The 10,404-nt window shown below is 38.5% G+C and overlaps 1 pseudogene; it reads right to left on the bottom strand.

Moving 5' to 3' along the window:
* Positions 1 to 7,099: 7,099 nt before the first annotated feature.
* On the bottom strand, positions 7,100 to 7,266 carry LOC131481075 (U2 spliceosomal RNA; annotated as a pseudogene).
* Between the last annotated feature and the right edge of the window lie 3,138 nt (positions 7,267 to 10,404).

Raw genomic sequence — 10,404 nt, 5'->3', positions numbered from 1 at the left:
TACACACATTGTGAAGTAGTTGTTATACTTTCAATTCATAGTTTATTTGTCCTACTAAATATATCCAAACACAGATATTCTCATTGCACTTGAGCAGTTCTCTGCTTTCACATGACAAATGCAACGTAAGGATGTCTCTGGAGACTTCTGAATTGAATCATCACATCACTGATACCTTGTTATTAAAGACATCTTAGATTAAGATAAAATACCACTTGATGCTGAAAGGTAAGCTGGTAGACTAATTACCTGACACGTTTCTAAAGAGATTCCCGGAAAACAAATAGGAGGAACACTATTGAAATTGAAATATAATTATAAGGTAATGAAGATTATATAGCACGCAGGTCCTCGAGCAATCAAATGCGTGCCTGAGAAGTGCTGTGCATTTTTCAAGGCAAAGGATTTGCTTGTGGCTTTTGGGGACACTGGATGATTTATTAAGCAGACATCTGAACAGGTTTCCATTGTTGGTGGAACCAGTTGACACTGAGTATCTCACACTGCAAACACAGCACAGCTAGCACAATCGATTTCAGATGTGTTCAGCTGATGGTTGTTCCTCAAGTGACTGATATACATAAAGCCGGATCCACGAAAGCCTCCTGATACTCATGCATGCAGAGTAACACTCTAATCTCATACAGGCCAATTATTCTCTTTAATTTCTTAATTTGAAAATGTGAAAGATAATTTCTACTTAATTTATATATGCATCCATTGAATTAATGTTACGCAGAAAATCAAGTTCTTGCCCTTCCTTTAGCACAGGAGAAGGACCACACACAAGCAAGGGCGCATGCTCAATGGTGAGGATGGCAATAGATGCAGGTAAGTCAGAGTAATGGGAACACTCCGGGGTGCAGCCAAGGATGCTATGACTTGAAGGATTCTCGATGTGGTCTTTACATAGAGGGGAATATCTGAGCAGATAGCCAAAAGACATAAGAGAAGTGTTTACCAGAAAGATTCCCCAGTCAGAGACTGCAGAGGCCATGGTGTATGGGTACCCCTGCCATGTCTGAGGTATAGTCAGGGATTTCTGTGCCCACAGAGAAATGAAAGAGAAAGCTCAGTGCCAAGTAAAACTTATAAGAATGAGGGGTTTGGTAAAGAGCCTGACAAGCACTTTTCACCTGGACAAGATGAAATAGACCCAGAGCTCCCAGGTCTTTCATCTTACAACTGAAAAGCTTTGACATAACAGAGCCAACTCACAGAGGAAGACTCTGAAAGATGGACAGAAGAAGGAGCGTCTAGAAACATCAGGAGTTAAAGAAGATCATGTCATACACTTCTCTTCCCTTTCCTCTGCGCTTCTCCCTTCCCTGTCCTGCACAGGATGCTTCCGGAAGCTGTGCCTGGGACCACCAATGAGAGCTTACAAAAGCAGAAAACAAAATAAGTGGGAGAAACACCCTCAAAGCAAAACCCTTTATCCTAGACAAAATACTGAGAAAGCATGTCCTATAGACAGGAAGTCCTATCGGCAATTACCTCCTCCCTCCCTCAGCCTAATGTAAGGAAATCACACTCCTCCACATGCGCCGGACTAGGCTGAGAATCAATGCCTATCCTTAGTGGTGGTGCTGTCTCAGCATGGAGCTAACCTTCCACGTTCCAACATACTGGCCTACCTATGTTCATATTCCTCCTGCATAGTGCTGATGCAGCCTAGAGTCAACCTAACCCTCCACTCCAAACCATCATGTAGAAGATATCAAGGTATGCAGAGGCCAAGCAAGGCAACACTGATGCTCCTCCCCACTGTCAGTGAAGCCTAAAGGGGATGTGTGTCCATTTCAGATCATCAGAAAGAAGGCAGAATGATTGGGCGACGTGTCTAATTTCCTCTCACTCGTTTCTCTACTTGCTTATAAGGCTCAGGGAAGGTCCAAGATCCTTTCCCTGTGGTGCACTTAAAATCAAGATTAATCCGTCTACTACTTCCCCTCCCTGATAGTACTAGGACTCAGAGGTGAGACAAATTAATATCTGTTACTCAGAGGCAAGGGAATAGTGTAACATAGCATCCCAAAATCAAGGTGAAGTGTCAATGCTGCTAGCAGAAACTGAACTACCCCACTGCTTATCAACAAAGCAATTCTAAATGAATGCCTCACATTGGCCTGCTAGATTGCTTGAGCCTGGTGGGGAGGTGGGGAGGTGAACATGCATATCCACCTGAGAAGCAGGTGGATACTGCATGGGGGCCTGAGCAACGTCTCAATAGGCTTGATGATTATGTAATGCCTTCATGTCTTTTACAGTTTTTGTGTTAGTCCATTCTGTATGATACTATCATGGCCACACCTGCCACACCTGCTTGTTTTTTCCTTTCTTTTGGCATGGAATGTATTTTTCATTCCTTTCACTTTTGTCTGTATGTGTTGCTGCTGGTATGCTGCTATAGACAGCAAATAGATGGCTTTTGTTTTGTTTGGAGAGTTTAGGCCATTTACATTCAGGGATATTCTTGAAAGGTAACAGCTTGGTGTCCTACTATTTTACCACATAGATATTCATTTGTAATTTTACTGGATTTTCTATTTTCGTATTCTTTCATTATGACAAATATCATCTATATTGATTTGTTTAAAACTTTTATTTTACAGGAGGACAGATTTAGAGAGAGAAAGAGAGACAGAAAGAAAGATCTTCCATGCATTTGTTTACTCTCCAAATGGACACAATGGCTGTATCTGAGCCATCCTGAAGCCAGAAATCTAGAGTTTGTCTGGGTCTCCCGTGCAGGGTGCCAAGGCTGTGGGCCATTCCCTGTTTTCCTCCCAGGCCACAAGCAGAAAGCTGGATGAGAAGTGTAGCATTCAAGACACAAACTGGTGCCCTTACGGAATACGGCACTTGGAGGTGTAGGATTAGCCAATTGAGTCAATGTGTAATCCCATCATTGTCTGTTTCTTTGTGTAGCATAACCATAAGTTCCGTTTGTAAGGCTAGAGAAATAGTGACAAACTATTTCTATTTCTATTTGCTTCGGAAGATGTTTATTTCACTTTCATTTATAAATGAGCTTTTCTGGTTACAGTATTCTGTGTTTGCCATTTCTTTCTTTCTTTCTAGATTGTTTCATCATTATTTTGTAGTCTGTATGGGCTTCTGATGAGAATCAGCTGCTAGCCTAATTGGAGATCCTCAGTTGGTAATGTGGAGTTTCTGTGGTGCATATTTTGGAATCTTTTCTTCATGTTTTACTATTCAAAGCTTTACCTATAATGTATCATGGTGAAGATCATTGCTGATCATTCCTATTCTGATCTATATGTAATTCCTGTACTTTGATGACCTTTTTTTCCTCCACATAGGGAAATTTTACTGCTACAATTTCACTGAATAAGCCTTATAATCCAGTCTATTTGTATACTTTCAGGAACTCCCAGGATATATATGTTTGTCTGCTTCACAGTATCCCATAAATCCCCAACACTCTTTTCAGTATTTATATTTCTTCTTCTCCTCCTTCCTTCTCTCCCCCTCCTCCTCCTCCTCTTCTTCTTCTCCTTCTTCTTCGTCTTTGTCTCCTTCTTTCTTGTCTTCATCTTTGTCTCACATATTTCCAAGCATCTGTCTTCTAGTTACGATATTTTTTCTTCTGACTCACGAAGTCTGTTGTTGAACAAAATGTCAAAGAAACTTTGTAACTCCCAGACATAGGCAAATATTTCACTTAAAAAATCCCAGAAGCACAAATAATCAAGATAAATCTAAACAAAAATGATTAAATCTAGCTAAGAATCTTCTGCTGTCAACAAGAAAAACAGAGAATCAACAGAATGGCTGAACATGTGTGCAAATTATGCAACAGATAGAGTATTAATATAAAAAATCTATTTATAAAAAACCCCTATTTATAAGAAACCCAGCAACAACAAAGCAAACAATCTAGTTGAGAAATGGGCAAAGGGCATGAACGGGCAGTTTTTGAGGGTCAACACACCTGAGGCTCACTAGATACCGAGCTAATGCAAATGAAAGACACAACGAGGTTTCACCACAACACAGTTAAAATTGCCATTATCTGGAAATTAAAAAATTACAAAATCAAGATGATTTTTTCCCCTGTGAAGCAGCTTTTTGCAATCAGATGAACTAAATCATTAAGCAGATGGAAATCTAAGCAACACTGTGTAACAGTAGTCCCCAGAAAAAGTTCTCATTGTTGACGAGATAACTCACCATTCTTTAAAAATAATTAGTCTAAAACTAAAAGATGACTTTACAAATAAACTCTAATTCTTAATTTTAATTTGATTTTAACTTTATATTACAGAATATCATGATTTAAGACCAGAAAGAATCAAAGGCACAATTTGCTTAGGCTTGATGTAACAATCACAACTCTGAAAACATGATTGGTCAGAAGCCTGTGAGCTAACAGTAATAGACTGAAGGGGAAACAGCAGGACTTATGTGTGCTGATTCTTCTTGATCTTTCCAGGAAGAATTTTCTTTTCTTTTCCTGCACATGGTTCAATATCCTTTCTGGAATGAGGATCTTCTTGCTCATAATTAAACAAGATAGCTCATAAAATTCTTTATAGATCACTCTGACACAGGATAACAGGGTTTGGAAAGATAGGGACATTGGTGTGGGAAGTGTGGCACAGTTTTCCTGCATTCTATATTAAAGATTCTGAATTGCGTCCTGGCTTCACTACTGATTCTAGATTCCTGCTAATGCGCACTTTGTGTTATTGCATGTGATTTATATGCGGTTGGGTCCCTTCCATTCACATGAGGGAACCAGCAGCCAACCTTGGCCTGACCTAGATCTGGATGGTACACTGGCTTAAAGAATGAAACAGTGGGGGCAGACACTGTGTCTCCACAGAGTACCTCTCACCTTGAAGTGCTGACATCTTATATGAGTTCTGGTTCATGTACTGGCTGTTCCACTTCTGATGCAGCTTCCTGCTTGTGGCCTTTAAGGGCCACAAGTGCTTGGGTCTTTGCAGCCACATGGGAGACCTGGAAGAGATTCCTGGTGCCTACTTTCAGATTGCCTTAGCTCCAGTCATCGCAGCATTTAGGAAGCGAACCAATGATGAAATATGTATCTCGGGGCCCGGCAGCGTGGCCTAGCAGCTAATGTCCTCGCCTTGAACGCCCAGGGATCCCATATGGTCACCAGTTCTAATCCCGGCAACTCCACTTCCCATCCAGCTCCCTGCTTGTGGCCTGGGAAAGCTGTTGAGGACGGCCCAATGCATTGGGACCCTGCACCCACGTGGGAGACCTGGAGGAGGTTCCTGGTTCCCGGTTTCGGATTGGCACAGCACCGGCCGTTGTGGCTCACTTGGGGAGTGAGTCATCGGACGGAAGATCTTCCTCTCTGTTACTCCTCCTCTTTGTATATCTGACTTTGTAATAAAAATAAATAAATCTTAGAAAAGAAAGAAAGAAAGAAAGAAAGAAATATGTATCTCTGTTTCTCTTCTCTCTGTAAAATCTGCTTTTCTAGTAAAAAAAAAAAACAACTAAAAATGTTATATAGGAGCCATGATCTAATGCAATATCAAAAATTTGAATTAGGATACATCTCATCTTTGATCACTTGGGATAAATTCCTGGTTCTAAATCCTGATTCTAGAGTTCTTCCAAGGGGTACCCTGGGAGGCAGCAGTGATGGATCAAGTTAATTGCTCATGTGTGGGAGACTCACACTAAGTTATTAAATCCTGCCATTGCAGGCATTTTGAGGCATAGATGATTCTCTCTCTCTCTCTCTCTCTCTCTCAGAAATACACATTTTAAATAAAAAAAAATGCAGAATTGAACAAAAACAGTTATAAGACTTTTTTAAACACCATTACATGTGGACTCAATAACAGAATGAAAATAGCAAAATTCAGAATCCCTTCTTGAGGACAGGTCCAGTTTGAGACACAGCTAGGAAAAAAAAAAGATTGAGGCAAACAAACCAAGAGAGCTTCAATGACTTGTGATGCTAACAAAAGAGTTAACATTCATGTCACCCTTGTAAAAGGAGTGAAAGTGAGGCTGAAAAACTATTGAAAGAAATAATGTCTGAAAACTTAGCAAGTTAGACAATAGACATTAATCTACAGGTTTAAAAAACTATGTACTCCACAGAAGATAAATCTGAAAAATACACACCAGGACCATGCTAATGAGACTTCTGAAACTAAAAGCAAAGTAAAATCTCTTGAGAGCAACAGAGAGAAATTTACAGGGAAATTCCAATTTGAATGAGAACAGATTTCTCTTTGAAACCATGGGTTTCAAAACAAGGTGGCAAAACAGTTTTCAAACACTGAAAGAAAAGATTTATCAACTGTGATTTTTTTATTTCCCATGAAAATATCCTTCAGGATGAAAAAGTTGAAAAAAGTCATTTTTTTGACAAATGAAAACCAGGAGAAATTTTTTCTACTAAGTTATTTTTAAAGAGCATCAAAAGGAAGTTATTACACAAAAAGGAAATGGTAACAGAGGAAGACTCGGGACTTTGGACAGAAAAAAAAAATGAATGGATAAATATGGTTAGTAAAATGCTCATTCCTACTTAGAAATTTCATAAATTATGATTTCTTGTGGAAGCAAAAATGATAACATCACTTGTTTTGGCACATATTACATAGAGGGGAGCTAAAGAAATTTCTAGATTTTAGATGGGAAGGTTGAAGACACCTAAATGTTTGTAAAGTGTAAATACCAACAAATCATAACTTAAACATGCATATTATAGTATCTATGGCACCACTAAGAAAAATAATTATATGATGAAATATATGTTCACACACACACTCTCTCTCACACACACATATACATTCTCTCTCATACACTCTCTCTCTCTCACACACACACACATACACTCTCTCTCATATACACACACTCTCTCTCACACACACACACACAGAGTTTTGAAAAAGACAGAACTCTTGTGTTTTTGTGTACTTCCAAAGTGTTGGTAATGGCACTGACTGGGTCCGGCTGAAAGACATCAAGCCAGATCCTCTACATGGAATTCAGGCATCCGGTCACCTGAGCCATCATCTGTAACATTTTGATCAGCACACTAGCATGATGCTGGGATTGAAACAGGAGCTGGAACTAGAATCCAGGCACTCGGATGTGAGAAATGGAAACACAAGAAAATGGATCAGAGAAAGTAAACTTTAAAAAAAATGACAGGATGACAAGTTACACCTTACTATATCAATGTTTAGTTTCAATGTGAAAGAATTACTGTACTTGATCTTAGCCAAAAGGCAGAGAAGCGATGTGAAAGAATTACTTAAGAAAAAATTATAGGCTGGACAAAAAGAAAAAAAGAAAATTGTAGGCACTGCTTTCATGAATCATCTGAAATTCAGTAGCATAAATATGTTGAAGGTAAAAGAAATAGGAAATGATACATCATGTGATCATTAATCTAGAAAGCACAGGAGTGATTATGTTAGTTTGAGGAAAAGCTGGCCAGAGGAGAATATTAATGAAAGAAAACACTACACAAGAATTAAAGGATCAACCATAGGGTCAATAAACAAAAGAATGTTTGGTTCTTACAGCAGCGACCACATGAAAATATATAATTGGATTATCAGTGAAAAATTCAAAATTTCAACTAAAAATCTGAAGAAAAACCATCTCACAGATGATCTAATGGAAGGATTTTACTAAACGTTAAAAGAATTGAGAGCAACATTACATAATTATTTTAAGAAAATAGAAAAAGAGGCACATTTCTTAATTCATCCTTTCCCTTATTCAGAATTCAGAGAGTGGGGAGAGATATATTTCATTCACTAGTTGGCTTTTCCAATGTTCACAGTAGTTGGGGAATGGTGCCAGGCTGCATTACAGAATGTGGAATTCAATGCCCAGCTCATCCTCAGGGTTGGCAGGGAACCACCTGCTTGAGTCATTGGCTCTGCCCCCAATCTCAGGAAGAATTTGGAATTGGGAGTGAAGACCTCAAACAAACCAAAGTACTCTGATATGGCAGAGAGGTATCAATACCTGTTCCTCAATTCAATTTTTTGACCCTGGTATTGTACTCACATGAATAGTTAAAAGCACAGAAATACATGAAAGAGAAAGAAAAAGAATGAAAATAACAGGTTAGTATCTGTCATAAATATCTTCAATAAACTCTCAGTAACAAGTGAGGTTGATTCCAGGTATGCAAGACTGATTTACTATTTTTGATTTTTCTTTTTCTTTTTTTAAATCAATGTAAATCATAGTGTAAACAAGAAAAAGAAGAATCCTATGGTCATGTCAAAAGAAAAAATCATTTCACAGGATATAAGCTTATTTCAAAATGTTTACGTAATAATCAAACTAAAGTATAATATAGGGGCAGGTATTTGGCTTAGAAGTCAGCATACTGGATAAAATGTTTGGGTCCTACACTGAAGTAACTGAATTAAAATCCTACCTTCTGGAAGGAATGTTTAGATTTCTGGACATGTACTTTCTACCTAAATAGAGTCAGATGACAGAAACTTAAATAGCCAAATAACCAAGATGGAGATTGAATTAGTAATGATGACCCTTGCAACAAACAAATAGCCCAGAACACAAGGACTCCACTGCTTAATTCAGTCAAGCTTTTGAAAAATAACTAATTCAAATTCTTTTCAAAGTATTTCCTGACTTTCTGCTTCAGTTTAGCTCATCTGGGACTAGAGTGAGGCTGGCTAGAAAGAACTCAACTCAGGTCTTTCATGTGGGTGATGGAATACAGATAGACAAGCTGTTACTACTGCATCTCAAGCTTGGCATTAGTAAGAAACTGGATCAAAAGCAGGAGGTAGGATTTGTCTGGTGTGATGTAAATATTTGAATTTGCGCTTACTTTCTGTTTTCACTGTTTATTTATTTTTAGAAAGATCATTTTCAGTTACTTATATTTTAAATTCAGAGTAAAAGAGAAGAGGTAGTTGAGAAAAAGAAAGAGACAGAAAGAGAGCCAGAGAGAGACAGACAGAGAGAGATTCCATTCACTGGTTCACTCGCTTGGTGGTTGCAAAAAACTGGTCTGGGTCGGGTTGCAGCCAGGGGCCAGAGCTTGTTCCGGGTTTCTCACATGGGTACCGAGGAGCAAGCATTTGTTCCAGCTTCTGCTTCTTTTCCAGGCACGTTTAGCAGAGAGCTGGATCAGGAGCGGAGCACCTGCGTCTTGAACCAGCACCCATCTGTGATGCTGATGTCAAAGGTAGAGGCTTAACTTGTAGTGTCACAATGCCAGCAATTCTATTTCTTTTTCTCTCAATCTAGTCTATTAATCTATCCTATTTCTTTTTTACTATCAATATATATGTATACTTACATGTGAAATAACTTCCCTGTATATGGAATACACTTTGTTCTATTTTTTTTTCATTAATCTACTTCACCAATATGTATCTTCTTTTTTTTTTTTAAAAAGAGATTAACTAGCAAATTTCATTTTGAAATCATTTTGAATTACATTTCAGTATTTCAAACTTTCAGTAAGAGAAGCATTATAATCCTTACAGTTTCTGCCCTTGCTCGTACAAGCAAACCTCTCTAGCATATTAAGTGAAAACTAGATAGATACAGATATATAGATATAGATGGTAAAACAATGAAGGCAAATATGTGTAGGAAGCATAATTGCCTTTGTAGAAAATTTTGTGGAATCTACAAAAATGCTCATAAAACTAGTGGGTTTACAGAAATCACAGGATGTAAGATCAACACAAAAATCGATTGCAGCATGATTGTTTGGCTTTAATGGCAATTTTTTTAAAGATACAATATGTTTGTTTTTTGGGCACTGTGCAGTGGCCTATTGGCTAAAGTCCTTGCCTTGAACGTGCCAGTATCCCATATGGGTGCCAGTTCTAATCCTGGAAGCCCTGCTTCCCATCCAGCTTCCTGCTTGAGGCCTGGGAAAGCAGTCGAGGATGGCCCAAAGCCTTGGGACCCTGCACCTATGTGGGGGACCTCGAAGAAGCTCCTGGCTCCTGGCTTCGGATCAGCTCAGCTCCGACCATTGTCGTCACTTGGGAAGTGAATCATTGCTCGGAAGATCTTCCTCTCTGTCTCTCCTCCTCTCTGTATATCTGCTTTCCAGTTAAAAAAAAAAAAAAATATATATATATATATATATATATATATATATAGAGAGAGAGAGAGAGAGAGAGAGAGAGAGAGAGAGACACTCACCATTGTGTTTTACACAGAGCGTGTTTTCCATTCAGGATCTTCCATGAATGTGAAGACCTGGATACCTTAAAGATTGCATTTTATTATCATTTCCAATTTCTTAGAATATTCTTCTTGGACTTGTGGAAGTCATCTTAGAAATAGCTGAGAGCTTTGTACCTCAACATCTTCAGCAACAATGAATACTGACATCTTTTGTGAATATTTCAGTATCTCTTTCAT

The sequence above is a fragment of the Ochotona princeps genome, chromosome 8 (genome assembly GCF_030435755.1).
Source record: "Ochotona princeps isolate mOchPri1 chromosome 8, mOchPri1.hap1, whole genome shotgun sequence".
NCBI classification, from domain to species: Eukaryota; Metazoa; Chordata; class Mammalia; order Lagomorpha; family Ochotonidae; genus Ochotona; species Ochotona princeps.
Note: the sequence above shows the minus strand (reverse complement) of the source record. Positions and strands in the feature narration are given on the sequence as shown.